General features: G+C 43.7%; 1 pseudogene across 1 annotated transcript in view; it reads right to left on the bottom strand.

Annotated features, from left to right (window-relative positions):
* Positions 1–338: 338 nt before the first annotated feature.
* The window catches only part of LOC147116289 (Y+L amino acid transporter 2-like), a 75,677-nt pseudogene continuing 59,156 nt past the window's right edge, over positions 339–16,859 (bottom strand). Inside the window, exons 8-11 of the transcript XR_015078772.1 lie at positions 9,472–9,568; positions 7,358–7,507; positions 4,687–4,870; positions 339–2,026 (exon numbers count right to left, since the gene is read on the bottom strand). The product of XR_015078772.1 is annotated as a Y+L amino acid transporter 2-like (transcript). The remainder of the gene's footprint in view (positions 2,027–4,686; positions 4,871–7,357; positions 7,508–9,471; positions 9,569–16,859) is intronic.

Below are 16,859 nucleotides of genomic sequence, written 5' to 3'. Positions count from 1 at the left end.
CGTAAGACTCTGTTGCCAGAGTCTTAGTTGCGGCTGTCACGGGCAAGGCGGCCGCAACTGAATTTCGGCGCTGGGGCCCGTCGGCATGGCAACCGGGACGCTGCGCACACCGATGACGTCATCGGTGCCGGCGCAGCGCTACCGGTCTACCGCGGCGTAAGGGCCCCAGGCAATTTCGGCGCCGGCGCCAAATGCAGCGCTAGGCCCTCTAGCGCCGCAAAATCGGCGCTAAGGGCACTCAATTTCTAGGCCAAAGGGATATCCTCAATGATATTTTCCTGCATCCAATCTGGTAGCCTACGTGGAGGATGCTTTTGATTTTAAGAATGAAGATGATCTCAATAGGTATTTATTTTATTGTGCATTTTGACAGACATCTATATTTAAATCTAAAACTGTACCTCAGATTTGAGCAGAATACCAAAGCAGTAAGTTCAGAATTTTCATTTCTTTTAACAGCATTTTTTCTACTGTTGTTATGGAAAAAATAAACTTTTTAGAAAGGAATAAAATACAGACCCACCATGTACAAAATGGTGTACTGTGGAAATTCAGAGTAGTTCTAATGTCTCTCACTAAAATTAAAATTATTCAGGCCAACAAATTAAGGGTACATTCTGTCTTATAATAAAAATCAATCTAGGGAGTTATGTATTTAGTAACAGTCAATTCATACTTTTGTGTTATACAATTTGAAGTGGTGTACAATGTGACTTTAATGTACTCACAAAACGACAAACAAAGTAAAAATACTCAACGGAGTAGTCAAACTATACCAAAATATTTTTCTCTGGTCCCAACCCTATTCTTTTTAATATGAGTGCTTGTGGCTGACAGAAACCAGGACATCTACGAAAATTGAGATGGAGGTGGTTCAGGGTGAATAGTTTTTGTGAAGTTCTGCAAAAGTACTGTATGCATTGTCATCTCACGTAACAAAATTACAGCTCAGTTTTATACCATGCTTATATTAAAGAACTACTTCATTAAAGAAGTTCTGTAATAGGCTTGGTTCCTTTTCTGTAGAATTCAGCCATTTACATTGCAGAGCACATTCCAAAGCAGCAACAGTCTCAAGCTGTAGCTTTATTTTATTTTTTAAGTGCTGGATTTTCACCAATCACAAGGAAAGGACCATGTAGACCAGCAAGTGGGAAATCAAATCTCTGAACTGCAAGAGCAGCCAGAAAGATGGCAGCTGAAATTGCTGGCAGCAACGGTTACCTTGTTGCTGTGGCACTATTACCCCTGTTCTTGCGGAGGCTGTAGTGCTATTTCATTTACAGTGCTACTGCTGAACTTGGGGCTGCCAACACTGGCAGTGCTATAAGGTAAATGCAGCGTAAGTCAACATATTACAAACAAAGGAAACTTTTGGAAACAGTACTGTATCACTAGTGAAAGTGGAAAAAGTTGTACAGGACAGATATCCTAGCAAAAACAGTTGGGCAATAAAAAACTCCAATCCAAGTTCCAGTACACAGGATTCAAAACTATTGAATAACACTCCGTATGGCGGCTGCAACTTTTCCTTATAACTCAGAACCCTGTTAGGGATAGGGTGACCTACTGCTACCTTAGAAATACGAGAATATTAAATACCTGGCTTACACTTACCCATAGTCTACAGTCTTCTCCCCAATGAACCCTGCAACAGGTAAGCCTCCCGGACTTTCTTAATATATGGTTTTAGAAAATATTAATTGAATGTTTTTGGAATGTTGCTAAAGTAAAATGAACTGCTTATACAGTAATTAAGATTAGCTTGGAGAGCAGAATAAAATCCCTCACCACGTAGTCTGCAGTGTAAAATACATGGAAGTATAGAAATTCACAGATTTAACACTGATCAATTTATTCAGTCTGATAGCATCAACCTCAAATATTGCAGATGTTTTCAAGAGATGCTGTTGGTGATTTTCTTGTCATTTCGGTAGGCCAATATTCAGCTCTCCTTCCAGCTCTAAGTTATCCTTGTCTACTAGGACACAGTAAAAGAGCAGCTGTATGCATTTAGTCATATCAGCTGTGGAGAAAAAGAGTAGTTCTCATTCAGGACCCAAAAATAGGAAAAGGAACCAAATTATCTGCTCAAATTTAAAATTCCCATCCTCGTGTTTAACAACTTCATTGCCTCATCCCCCTTCTCTATCTCTAATCTCCTCCAGTCCTACAACCCCACAAAACTCCTCTGACTCTGGCTTCTCCCGCTGCCCCCGCAGCCATGCCTTCAGCCATCAAGGTCCCATGCACTGGAATTTATTCCTTAAACCTCTCCATCTCCTTTAAAACCCTCTCTTTGAGCAAGTTTTTGGTTGCCCCTCCTAATATTTCCTCTTTTGGCTCAGTGTCCATTTTTTTTAAATACGCTTCTATGAATACCAATCTGTCGTTGGGAAAATGCTGGAGTCCTTCATTAAGGAAGCAGTAGCAGGGCATTTAGAAAAACATACTGCAGTCAAGCAGAGTCATCATGGTTTTATGAAAGGGAAATCATGTTTAACAAATTTGCTGGAGTTCTTTAAGGATGTAACAAGCAGGGTGGACAATGGTGAGCCAGTGGATGTGGTGTATTTGGATTTCCAGAAGGCATTCGATAAGGTGCCACATAAAAGGTTACTGCATAAGATAAGAGCTCACGGAGTTGGGGGTAATATATTAGCATGGATAGAGGATTGGCTAACTAACAGAAAACGGAGAGTCGGGATAAATGGGTCATTTTCTGGTTGGCAAATGGTAACTAGTGGGGTGCCACAAGGATCGGTGCTGGGGCCTCAACTATTTACAATCTACATTAATGACTTGGATGAAGGGATCGAGTGTAGTGTAGCCAAGTTTGCGGATGATACAAAGATGGGTGGGAAAGCAAGTTGTGCAGAGGACGCAAAGAATCTGCAAAGGGATATAGACAGGCTAAGGTGAGTGGGCAAACATTTGGCAGATGGAGTATAATGTGGGAAAGTACGAGGTTATCCACTTTGGCAGGAAAAATAAAAAAGCAAACTATTATTTAAATGGAGAGAGATTACAAAATGCTACAGTTCAGAGGGACCTGGGGGTCCTTGTGCATGAAACACAAAAAGTTAGCATGCAGGTACAGTAAGTAATCAAAAAGGCAAATGGAATGTTGGCCTTTATTTCAAGGGGGTTGGAGTATAAAAGCAGGGAAGTCCTGCTACAACTGTACAAGGTATTGGTGAGACCACACCTTGAGTACTGCGTACAGATTTGGTCTCCTTATTTAAGGAAGGATATACTTGCATTGGAAGCAGTTCAGAGACGATTCACTAGGTTAATTCCAGAGATGAGGGGTTTGACTTATGAGGAAAGGTTGAGCAGGCTGGGCCTATACTCATTGGAATTTAGAAGAATGAGAGGTGATCTTATCGAAACATATAAGATACTGAGGGGACTCGACAGGATAGATGCAGAGAGGATGTTTCCCCTCATGGGGAAATCTAGAACTCGGGCACAGTCTCAGAATAAAGGGTCGCCCTTTTAGAACTGAGATGAGGAGGAACTTCTTCTCTCAGAGGGTCGTAAATTTGTGGAATTCTCTGCCCCAGAGAGTTGTGGAGGCTGGGTCATTAAATACATTTAAAGTGGAAATAGACACATTTTTGCAAGATAAGGGAGTGAAGGGTTATGGGGAGCGGGCTGGGAGGTGGCTTTGAGCCCAAGATCAGCCATGATCTTATTGAATGGCGGAGCAGGCTCGAGGGGCCAACTGGCCTATTCCTGCTCCTATTTCTTATGTTCTTATGAAGCACCTTTAGGACATTTTTCTATGTTAAAGGTGCAATATAATTGCAAGCTGTTTTAATTCTATGTGAGACAAGAACAGGATTAGACTCGAATGTGATGCTCCTTGCAGCTGACATTCCATGCTCACGGGTGACAAATAGCTACTTGGTCAAGATACCAGAGTGTGGATTATGCTGTAAAATTCTTTCGAAGTAAATGGTAAATGCCCTTACGAGATGGGGAAAAGAGAAAATTAATGGAAAAGAAGGAAGCAAAAAGCATGATTGAGTGGCAGTAGTTATAGCCTCAATTCCACACTATTATATTTCAGCTGTGTCAACTATGGAGGTTTTCTTAATTTGGCACAAATTGCAACAATTAATCAACTTCTATCCTCATTATTCAGTGAATGCACACACTCTCTAAAGTCCTAATTCCACCTTTTAATGAACAGCAGTGAGAATTAGTTAAGGGGAACGTGCTAATAAATCCTTTCAATTTTTTTGTTGTGAATCAGTTGATGGCTTATATTTGTGAGAAAGGGATTGTTTTTAGCCAGAGCGAATGTTAGAATTTAATCCATTTTGCTTGGATGGGTTGTACATTAGTCTTAGGAAAGCACTTTGTTTCACGAACTTTGTCGTGAACCTTTGAAGATGGGCAGGCTGGGGAGGGGGTTTCTCAGCCTTGAATCCTGCTGCTTGTAAACCAGCTATTTTCCCCCAGTGGCATGACTAAGAACTTCAGTTTGGCTTCAAACTTGCTATCACAAAGGTACTAGGTGACTTGTCATATTTTTTGAAATTACCAGCATGTAACTGCAGCAAATTTTATGCCGTGAACATATTTAATGGGATTAAAAGATTTAAGGAAACCAGTAGTTACCAAAGAGATAATCAAAGCGCTCATTACATGCCAATGTTTGTTAAACCTGCTACGTACCTGTAATTCTTTGGATATGAACAGGCCATTTAAACTTTAACAGCCTGTGTCCCATGAAATAGACTGGTATTCCGGACAGTGCAATTGCAATCCCGATCAGGGTATCAATACCGTTGGTGTACACAGGCACTGTTATCAGGCCCACGGAGCATAGACAGAAGAAAATTGGGAAAAACAGGTTGAGCTGATGGGAGAGTGAGAAAAGAGATCAAACTTTCAACAACTACAAGACATTTAATCAAGACAGTTACAGGCTGCATAATAAACTGCACATTGGCCACCTGCAATCAGACTACTGGAGTACTGCATTCAGTTCTGTGCCCAACACCTCAGTAAGCATATATTGGCCACGGCGCAGCGCAGATTCACCAGAATGATACCAGGGCTAAAAGGGTTAAATTATGAGACTAGGCTTGTATTCCCTTGAGTATAGAAGATTAAGGGGTGACCTGATTGAGGTGTTTAAGATGATTAAAGATTTTGATAGGATAGATAGAGAGAAACTATTTCCTCTGGTGAGGGAGACCATAACAAGGGTGCCTAACTTTAAAATTAGAGCTAAGTCGTTCAGGGGTGAAGTCAGGAAGCACTTATTCACACAAAGGGTATTAGAAGTCTGGAACTCTCTTCCCCAAAAAGCTGTTGAGACTAGGACAATTGAAAATTTCAAAACTGAGATAGATTTTTGTTAGGCAAGGGTATTAAGGGATATGGAACCAAAGCGGGTAAATGGAGTTAAGGCATATATCAGCCATGATCTAACTGAATGGCGGAATAGGCTTGAGGGGCTTAATGGCCTACATATGTTCCTATGACTACTCTTTGATGTATCTGAGACATTTACCTACCATTACTTCAGAGATCCCTCAAACATCTCCTGATTTACAGCACTGCACTTAATGTTACAAACTATTCACAATAAAATATCCTTAGTATAGATATATATAGAGAGACATAAAAGACAGGTTAGACAATTAAGAGGAACAGTAACTTAATGCATTCCCTCTGTTCCCAATGAGTGTCAGAATGATGTTTGAGATCTCACGAAAATACACGTATTTATTTGTAAAAATAAATCGATAAACTAATTAATGAGTAGTTCTTTAATACCTATTGAGTTGCAGGGTTTGGAAAATGTTTTGGTCTCTGCCTAGTTTTACTCTTGCTGTACATGTACAAGAAAGCTTTGATCTTAAGTTCTGGAAAGTAGTGAATCCACTAACATTTCTTAAAATTTCCCTCCCACACCCTTCTGAAGTCGTTGGGGGAGAAATTGGGTGAGTAGCGCCACCTGTTAGCGCCTAAAGAGGCAGTCAGTGGCTGTAGCGCCACTGGCTGCGTCTCCCGCGATATTCAGTAGGGGCGCTAATGGTGGCGTTAGGCATTTGCGCTGCGCCGCCACCGATGACGTCATCGGTGTGCGCAGCGCCCCATTCGTGCCCCGTTCGCGATATTTGGTAGCGAACGGCGCAGTTGCGCCCGGTTCATGGGGCCTTGCTGTGCTGGCAGTGGCGCAAGTTAAGGTGGAGGTGCGGGGCGGCTGCTTTTTCGGCGGCCGCCTGCCAGCACCTCCGTCCCCGGCCTCCTAACCGCACCCCCCGCGGCATTGCCGGCTGTTTCCCGAGAGCCTGGCACTTCTCCTTGGTGCCGGGCTCATTTGCCGGCACTCGCGAGCGGGGATCGTGCTGTTGCAGGCACCTCCCCCTTAACAGTGGGAGGAAGGCCTGCAGTACCGCGGCGTGCTGTGCCGCAGCATGTGGCGCTGCGGCACGTTGCGCTGCGATAATCAGTTTCAGCGCCCTAAGAGGGACGCGGAGCGCCTCGAGCCTCGCCCCGTGTCCCTCGAGGGGCACTGAAACTGAATTTCTGGCGATCGGTATCACTCCGATCGCTGCGCTAAATCCTGCGCTCAGGCGACTTTTGTGCCCCAACCCAATTTCTAGGCCGTTGACTCTTACTGGGTATGGTACCTCACATAGCTGGCCACTCTTCCCATGTGAGCTTGGGAAGCATCACAGCCAAACCTGGTCCTGTTATCACTCAACATCCATGTGTGTACTTTTTAGCAGGAGTCACTGGATAGTAATCAAGAGCAGGAGCCCTGGATGATTTTTTCTCTCGATCCTGCATCAGGGAGTGAAGGCCAATTGTAATGCTTTAAATGTTGCCCCGGTTAAGGTTGGCTAATTCAGCACAGACCAGAGGTCAAACAGCTTCTGCATGTGGTTTCATGCAGTGGTTCATTAATATATGCTAAATAGTTTGTTTTCTTTTTTTCAACAATATTCTCCCCACTCTTCTCCAGAAGGCATTTACTCATCTCTGGGGTATGGTCTACAGTTGCCTGACCATGGTGATATCAGCCCTGACAGAGTATGTGCATGCTATCCCAGAGGAGCACCACAGTCAAGTCCAACACTGTTCTCATCTGACATCCACACATACACTTTCCAACAGAGCTCAGTGGATAATGATTACAACAGGAGCCCTGGCTGGTTTTCCCTTTTTCTAACCCTAGGGTGCAGAGGCCACTTGTACCTCTCCCTATTCTGGCTAAGACTACTGAGCTCAGCACAAGGGATTGAGAGCATCTTGGCCTGCGTGTCTCAGTTAGTCATTGGATACATTTGTTCAGCTCTTGTGTTTTTCAATGAGTGTTTGTCGGTCTTACCTTGAAAGACCTGGGTCTGTCTGGCTGCTTCCAGCGTAGGTAGATTAGCCCAACAACAGCCAGTCCAATAAAGAACCAATAACTGAAGCTGAAGTAGTAAATGAGATGAAATATATCCTCTACAATTAGGTAGGTCATTGTTACTGTACCCTGCCAACAGTGAACATTATCATCAGTCACAGAAATCAGAATAGTAGCAGCTCTGAGGTATCCTTCATCACATTCCTAATGGGGAAAGTCTAGAGGAGTACTTTTTATTCAAAGAACTCTATGTTGAAAAATAGATACACTTAAAATATTGAGTAAAGCATTTTAAAAATGACAAATCCTTTACCCCCTTGTTCGGTTTCCCTGTCACTAGGTCACTCTGCAACATCACTAAGGCAAAGGCAGTTCCTGAGTGCTTCCATGGAATGGAATGCAGGCTGTGACTTTGTGCTAGCCCGAGAGTCAATTTAGATGAGCCAACCAGAGCAAACCATGATACTGGCTGAGTATGCAGCAGATGCAGCTGATAGCAAAAGTCGGGTGACGTGCAGGTCAGCTGCCAGTCTAGTCTAAAGTTACAGTCCCCATTGTTTTCAATGGAGGGGTGCCAGGAATGCATAAGACTGATTTCCATCCATGTGTCACTGGAGCAACGTGGTAGTAAGGAGACCCAACCTGGTTAAAACTGTGATGTACATTTTCCAAAGAAAACCACTCTGGCCTTGAAATTCCAATTGGGGTCAAGTAGAGTCCCAGCAGATCTCTGGAAAATGGGACTGACCTTGGTTCTGCCGGGATCTGCCCCATGCTCCATCCTGCCATTTCCCACAGGGCATTGACAGATCTTCTGCCCATGCCCATTGTCAAGGGGAGTTCCACTGAAGCCTGCAAAAAGGCACCAAACCTTTACTAGGGAGAGGTAAATGATCCAGGAGGGGATCAATTACCTTATTGAAGTTGCCCACTTGCTCCATCAGGATCAGATGAACAGAAGTAGAGATGCTTCTTCAGGTGCTCCTCTGTCAGTGAAGCGGCATGGTGTTGCTGTAATAGTTCTTCAGTGGTTCAGGCTGGGCTTTGGTGAAGTGGCCAAGCAAATAACCCTGTACCTGGCATTTGAAATTAAGGGGGTGATTTTGCCAGCCCTGGGGAGGCGGGTATGGAGGCGGGACTGCTGGGAAAATGGCAGAATTTGGGGGCAGGTGCCCAACCCGCCCCCATGCCATCTTCCTAGGAGGCGGGTAGCCGTAGTTAACAGGCAGAAAATAGGATTATCCCCTTTTTGCCCTCACAAGTGCAGGCTTCCCGAAGGCTCCAAAACCCGCCAGGTCAGCGAGGCGAGTACTGGGTCTGCGGGGGGTCGGGGGGGTTCAAAAGCAAAGTGTTAGTAAAAGTGTACTTACCTTTGTTTCTTCCTGCAGGCTTCCGTCGGTGTGTATACGGAGAGACTCGGACCTCCGTGTTGCAGATGAGAGATGACCGTTGCATTCTCAGATGCAACAACCATCTCATTTTTGTAAAAGAAAAAAGTTTGATGAGGTCTTGAATTCAAGACCTCATCAAACTACTGTACAGAGAATGTCAGTGTTTGACAGCTTCACAGAACTGTCAAACAATGACAATTCATCTGTCAAAAATATTTGACAGATGAAACGTCATACGTTGATGTTCTCTGCAACTGGCTTTCCCTTAATTGGCGTGCTAAGCCCGCTGGGCGGGCTTAACAAGGTCAATCAAGGGAAAATAGCGTGGGTTGGCCACAAATCGATAGAGGCGGGACATCGACCCGCCAAGCAGCAGTCCCTCCTTCAACGTGCCCCCATTAACAAAATCACCCCCTCAGTCTCTGAAAGAAAGACTTGCATTTTATATAGCACCTTTCATGACCTCAGGACATCCCAAAGTGCTTTACATCCTTTATGTCCTGAGGTTGTGAAAGGTGCTATATAAATGAACCTTGTCCTATCACACAGCACATAAAAAAAGACACTTGCCGCTGAAGTTATGAAACACGTCGACTTGTTAGGACTGACAATCTCTAACTACCTCACAAGTCAAAGCTTTTCATTGTGATTGTAGTTGGAGGAAAAGGATATGTGATGACAGTGGTGAGACTGAATTCTTACATTTATGAGTAGTGCTGGGATTGGTGTGAATCGTTTCACATGGATCATTGACAGTATTTGAGGAAGGTGACCTTCACGGGCTGCAACAAAATACAACCTGACAGGACAAGAAGAAAACATACTTCTATTAAAGAATGTAATTATTTTATTTGATACTGCTTAGGTTAATGTAATTTCTTCATGCTTAATGCAGTCTACTGATAATTTAAATTTGATTCTACACTAAAACAATTGGAGTTATCCAATGAATCGAATTAAGCAATGTAAATATGATAATAAAGGGGAATTTAGTCCTAAAAAAATTAATGATCAGATAATTTGAATTAAGTGACTTTGAATTATGAATAGATTGCGTGTGTTTCACAAAATATATACAATAATAACTTGACGTTGATAGCATCTTTAATGTAGTAAGTGTTCTAAAGCACTTCACAAAGGAAAAATAGATGCCGAGAAGTCGTAGAAAATAGCATGGCTGAAAAAAACAGTTTTGAGGAGGCTTTTAAAGGAAGGGAGAGAAAAGTGAGGCAGATGGGTTTAGGGAGGGTGCTCCACAGAGTAAGCTGTTTCAGCTGAAGGCTCTGCCACCAAAAATTGACTAGGTGCGAGGGGAGGGAATGCACAGGAAGCCAGAGTTGGAAGACCAAATTCCTGTGTTGGGGAATCATGACAGAGTTAACCCTACATCTTGTCCTATGACACAGCACATAAAAAATGACACTTGACACTGAAATTATGAAACACATTGACTTGTCAGGACTGACATTTAGTAAAGGGGAAGCGCTGGGGAGGTTGTAGAGGTAGGAAGAGGCAGGATACTGCAATGATAAGTAAATGAGGATTTGGAATAATGCACTGGTGTCAGAGCCATCGGTGAGTGGGACTTATTGCAGAGTTTTGGATGCGTTGGAATTTATTTAGGAGACCAGAGAGGAGGATGTTGGGAGAAGTCGAGCCTGAAGGTAATGAAAGCACAGATAAGGATTTCAGTGGCTGTGAGGGTAAGGTTAGAGCAGAGGTCAGCAAAACTGCGGAGGTGCAATGAAGCAGTTCTGATGAAAGATAGGATATGGAGTTTGAAGCTCAGCTCAGAGTCAAAAAAGGTATTGAGGCTGTGTACCTTTTGGTTTAACTGAGTAAATAGCCTCAGAGGAAGGTAGAGACGGAGGAGCAAGAGTATGGCGTTTCTGGCGTGAGCCAAACAGGATGGCTTCAATCTTACCAATGTTTAGTTGGAGAAAGAGAGAACTTGCATTTATATATAGCAGCTTTCACTTCCTCAGAACATCCCAAAGCACTTCACAGCCAATAAAGTATTTTTCAAAGTGCAGTCACTGTTGTAATGTAGGCAAACACAGCAGCCAATTTGCCCGCAGCAATGAGATAAATGATGACATAATCAGCTTTTAGCATTTGAGGGATAAGTGTTGGTCAGGATATCAGGAGAACTTCCCTGCTCTTCAAATAGTGTCCTGGGATCTTTAACATCCACCTGAGAAGGCGGGCAGGGCCATGGCACCTCTGACAGTGTAGCACTCCCCTCAGTAGTGCACTGACATGTCAAACTAGATTATGTGCTTAAGTCTCTGGAGTGGGGCTTGAATCCCACTGACTTGGAGGTGAGAGTGCTACCATTGAGCCAAGGCTGACACCTGACTCATCTATGACTTGATGTCAGGCCTACAATCTGAGTACAGTGATGGCTGTGGAATCAAGAGTGAAGGAGAGGTAGAGTTGGGTGTCATCAGCATGTGGAAGCTGAGGCCATGTCTATAGATAATGATACTGAGGGGCAATATGTAAATGAGGAAAAGGAGGGACTCGAAAAAATATTGAGTTGCTTCCAAGGTGTCGATACAAGAGTGGAAGTAGAAGCCACTATTAGAGATGTGTCAGCTATGAGGTTGATCCATGGAGGTGCATGACTGAAAATAAGTGTTGGAGGAGGATGGGATGATTGACTGCCGAATGTCCCAGAGATGTCAAGAAGAGGTACTGTGCCATAGTCCCAGTCATAAAGGATGTCATGGATGACCATGACTAGTGTGGTCTTGGTGCTGTGGTCAGGGTGGAAACTACCCAGGTAAGACCCAACAGGGAATTGTAGGATAAGTGGGCATGGAGTTGTGTGGTGACAAATGCTCAAAGTTCTTAGAGCGAATAGGGAGGTGAGATAGGGAGTCGTAGTTAAAAAGGATGGAAGGGTCAAAGGTGGTTCTGGCATTTTTGAAGGGAAGATGAACAGAAACTGTTCAAAGGAAGCCATTACAGCAAGGAAATATAGTTGTGTGGTGAGGAAAACAGTCAGAAGGGGATTGAGGGAGCAGGAAGTGGATGTCATGGAGCAGATGGATCTAGTGAGAGCTAGGGAAGCGGGCAGATAGAGGAGAAGGTGCAGTGATATGAGCTAGTGACTGCATTGAAGGAGGAGGATAATAATTGTGGAGATGAAAATGTCCAAAACTCCTCTCACTTGTCGGAGGTCAGTACACTGGCAATATCCCTTCTCCCAAACAGCAAAAGGATACTGCTGCTGCCACTGAAGGAATAGTTGGTTTGTAATGCTACACAGCAACCAAACAGGGACTTCAATGTCTGTGTGTAATCCAGCATTCAACCAAATCAACCCAGAAATAAATGTGATCCTATTTTGTTACTTTACCACCTTCTAAAATGGCCAATTGTGTTCATAAAAGGTTGTGGCACTGTACGCTTAAGCATACGAGTCGGAAGATAGCGTTCCAAGTGAACTAATTTTCCAGTTTTATTTTGAAGCACAAACTTTCACTTCATACTAGGGTTGCAAAGGGGTGGAAAGTTTCCGGTAAATTTCCGGAAATTTTCCACGGGAAGTTTAGCTTGGGAATTTTGCCCAAAAAAGCACATGCTAGCATAATATTGTTTTTTTTGTATTTCTTTCATTTTTTTCCACAGGTCCTCTCTTAAAATTACTAACAGAGATGGAATCTTAATTATTAAGGAATTTCTTAATCAATATATGTTTATCTTCTTACTTGGCTTGTTTTAATAATTACAAGTTTTGTGTGTGACTGTGAACAAATGTGTCCTGATTGGTTGGATGAGTGGATGAGCGATTAGCTCCCTCTATTTGTAATATTTGCATATCGAATTGTGATTGGCCTGCAGGCATCTGTAAGACTGCTATAGTTTTTTTAAGATCCAGGTTAGGGGTCCTGAGGGAAGTCATTTTGTTTTCTGCTGATGTTGTGATGATGCAGTAAGTAAATCAGACTTTATACCAAATAAACCAGTTACTTGTTGAACTGTGTTGTCCTTCAATTTAAAATATACAAAATAATACACTATTGGTGATGTAGCGTCGTGTGTGTACAGGTCATGCTTCCATCACATGGAGCATCAGCAAAAATGTACTCACCCTGTTGCAATTGTGCTGATCGACCGCAGTTCGACACAGAGATGAATGCCCTTTATTTCTCTGCATAGAACAATGCCACGTTTACCGTCGGATGTGTGGAAGCATTTTACCCCAGGCATTAAAGATGGAAAGACTGTGTACATGTGCAAACACTGTAGAAAGCCATATGTAAAGAATGCCACAAAGATGCAGCAGCATTTATCCAAATGCAACAACTTCACTCAAAGCTCACAGCAGTCAGCCCAGAGTTCCTCTGCTTCCATTCAAGAAGATGATGGTTCTCATTCAGCATCAGGCTCCTTATCATCAGCAACTCCTGGCCCACTTGGAAGGTTCTTTGATACAATGGATAACCATAGAAAGAAGAATGCAGATGAGTGCCTTGCTCGAGCTGTATATGCAACAGGCTCACCCCTCATGCTCACAGCCAATGTGTACTGGAAGAGATTTTTCAATGTTATTCGCCCTGCATACTGTCCTCCCACCAGACATGCTTTGTCTACTTATTTGCTGGAGGCTGAGTATAACAGAGTCCAAGGAAAGCTCAAAGAAACGATAGCGATGGCAGACTGTGGTGCAGTTATCTCAGATGGGTGGTCAAATGTATGAGGGGCGGGCATCATAAACTACATCGTCTCCACTCCTCTCCCAGTGTTCTTCAAGAGCACAGACACGAAGGACAACAGACACACAGGCACATACATTGCTGATGAGCTGAAAGCGGTCATCAACGATCTTGGATCACAAAAGGTCTTTGCAGTAGTTACTGACAATGCTGCGAATATGAAGGCTGCTTGGGCTCAAGTGGAGGAGGCCTACCCTCATATTACGTCTACTGGGTGCGCAGCTCATGGGCTTAACCTGCTCCTCAAGGACATCATGGGTTTGAGAACCATGGAAGCACTGTACAAGAGAGCCAAGCAAGTTGTTAAGTATGTCAGGGGAAAACAGGTAGTTGCAGCAACCTACAACTCCAAGCAAATGACAAAGAACAAGAACACCACACTGAAGCTGCCCAACAACACTAGATGGGGTGGTGTTGTCATAATGTACAACAGCCTTCTGGAGGGTAAGGAGTCGCTGCAAGAAATGGCAATATCCCAGTCTGGGGATATGGAAACCACCATCAAGAAAATACTGCTGGATGATGTGTTTTGGGAGAGAGTGGTTAGCAGCCTTAAACTACTCTCACCAGTAGCATCTGCAATTGCTCAGATTGAAGGAGATGACGCTGTCTTATCAGATGTTCTCAGGCTTTTTACTGATTTAAAAGAACAAATCAGCATTGCTCTACTGTGATGAAATAACTGTGTTCTGATGTTTGTACTTGCACTTGTAATGTCTGGAATGTTCCACCAGGGGGAACCACTAATGCTCCTCCCTGGCCCCGCCCCTCTTCTGGTATGTTCTACCAAGGGCTCGGTCGATGATGGACTCTGTTAACTCTGCCATGATTCTTATTTAATAAAAGGCTTCAGTCTTAAGCTTTAACTTCGGATTCGGGCAGTTATTTGGCACATCAATTTTATTAAATAACAACTTTTGGAAGATGGATCGATTTTTGAAACCAGAGCGTCTGGATATCGATCCCCATTCGGCAGATGCGTCGAAGAAATTTACGCATTGGTTCCGATGTTTTGAACACTTCATCGCATCATCGACCGATCCGACGGTTAACAAGTTAGGTCTTCTAACCAACTTGGTAAGTCATCAAACTTACTCTATAATTGAAGATATTACTACATATGAAGAGGCCCTCGCAGCTCTTAAAGCCCAGTACCTTAAGTCGGTTAATGAAGTATACGCCAGGTATCTCCTGTCTACTCGCAGGCAATTACCCGAGGAATCTCTGGACGATTTCCTGCAGGACCTTAAGGCTTTGGCTAAGGGTTGCAACTACAAGGCTGTCTCTGCCATAGTGTATCAGGAAGAAGCCATCCGCGATTCTTTCATATCTGGCCTCCGATCTAATTATATTAGACAGAGACTCCTCGAGAACGACTCGTTAGTTTTAAAAACGGTTGTCGCTGCTGCTCGATCGTTAGATGTAGCCCAGAAGAATTCAGAAGTGTATGCATCAGCCCATGCATCTCTCTCAGCCTCGTGTGTTCCGAGTATGGAGGCATCCATAACACCAATGGAGCCCCCACTTAATCCTATTGTTGCGGCTGTGTCCCATGGGCCTAAGTGTTATTTTTGTGGCCAATCTAAACACCCCAGGCAAAGTTGCCCAGCCAGAGAGGCTACCTGTTTTAAATGTAAGAAACGGGGACATTTTAGTAAAGTGTGTAAGGGTAATCCTGTACCCGATGTCTTCTCTGCTGCCGCCTATCGTTTTACTCTAGCCTCGGCTACGGTTGACCAGACCATACCGTGTTCCTTGTCAAAATCTATGATGGACATTAAGATTAATGGTCGTCCTACTGGGTGTTTGATAGACTGTGGCAGTACTGAAAGTTTTATACACCCCAACCTTGTTAACTCCTGTTCATTGAAGGTGTATCCTACTCGAAGTGAAATTGTGATGGCGTCCAAATCCCTTACTTCGGAGGTAACTGGATATTGTAAAGTCACATTGACCGTTAAGGATACGGAGTATAAGGACTTTAAACCCCTCATATTACCTCAGTTGTGTGTGAACTTAATATTAGGCTTGGACTTCCAGTGTCAGCATGAGAGCGTTACCCTTAAGTATGGTGGATCCCAGCCTCCGCTCACAGTCTGCGGCCTTTCTACTTGAAACGTAAGCCCGCCTTCTTTGTTTGAGAACCTTGCTCCTAATTGTAGACCTATAGTGACTAAGAGTCGACGGTATAGTTCAGAAGATAAAACATTTATAAAAGAGGAAGTGGAAAGGCTTCAACGGGAGGGAATCATCGAACACAGTGGTAGCCCGTGGCGTGCCCAGGTGATGGTGGTTAAAACTAATGAGAAGAAAAGACTTGTGGTCGATTATAGCCAGACTATAAACTTGTATACCCAATTAGACGCCTATCCTTTGCCTCGTATTTCTGAGATGGTGAACCAGATAGCTCAGTACCGCGTGTTCTCCACCATTGATTTAAAGTCTGCCTACCATCAACTCCCCATCAAAATAGAAGACTGACCTTATACGGCCTTCGAAGCTAATGGGCGCCTGTACCAATTCCTTCGGGTGCCCTTTGGAGTGACGAATGGGGTATCCGCCTTCCAACGGGAGATGGATCGTATGGTGGATGAATACGCGTTGGAAGCAACATTCCCGTACCTGGACAATGTTACTATCTGTGGGTGCGACCAACGGGAGCATGATCAAAATCTCGCGAAGTTCCTAGAGACTGCAAAGAGGTTAAACCTGACCTACAACGAAAACAAGTGTACCTTCAATACTACACGTTTGTGTATTCTTGGTTGCGTTGTGGAGAATGGGGTAATCGGGCCAGACCCTGAAAGATTACGCCCACTTAAGGAATTACCTTTACCTCACACTGTAAAAGCCTTAAGAAGGTGTCTGGGATTCTTCTCGTACTATGCCCAGTGGGTGGCTAGCTACTCAGATAAAGTCCGACCTCTTATTAAGTCGACGTCTTTTCCGCTATCGGCGGAAGCTCAGGAGGCTTTCCTTAATATCAAACGGGACATTGAGAAGGCAGTGGTATGTGCCGTGGATGAGAAGATTCCATTTCAAGTGGAAAGTGATGCATCTGATTTTGCGTTGGCAGCAACTCTTAACCAAGCTGGTAGACCAGTAGCCTTCTTCTCTCGTACATTGCAAGGACCAGAAGTTCGACATTCTTCAGTGGAAAAGGAGGCACAGGCAATTATTGAAGCAGTCAGGTATTGGAGACATTATCTCGCTGGCCAACGTTTTACGCTCATTACTGACCAGCGATCTGTGGCCTTTATGTTCAACACTAAGCAGAGAGGCAAGATCAAAAATGATAAGATTTTAAGATGGCGAATAGAACTGTCAACATATGACTATGATATTCAGTACAGGCCTGGAGTATTT

The sequence above is a fragment of the Somniosus microcephalus genome, chromosome 6 (genome assembly GCF_052327205.1).
Source record: "Somniosus microcephalus isolate GS21.2 chromosome 6, FLI_Smic_1.0, whole genome shotgun sequence".
Classification (NCBI taxonomy): Eukaryota; Metazoa; Chordata; class Chondrichthyes; order Squaliformes; family Somniosidae; genus Somniosus; species Somniosus microcephalus.
The sequence above is the reverse complement of the archived record's forward strand: the minus strand, read 5'-3'. Positions and strand labels throughout refer to the sequence as shown.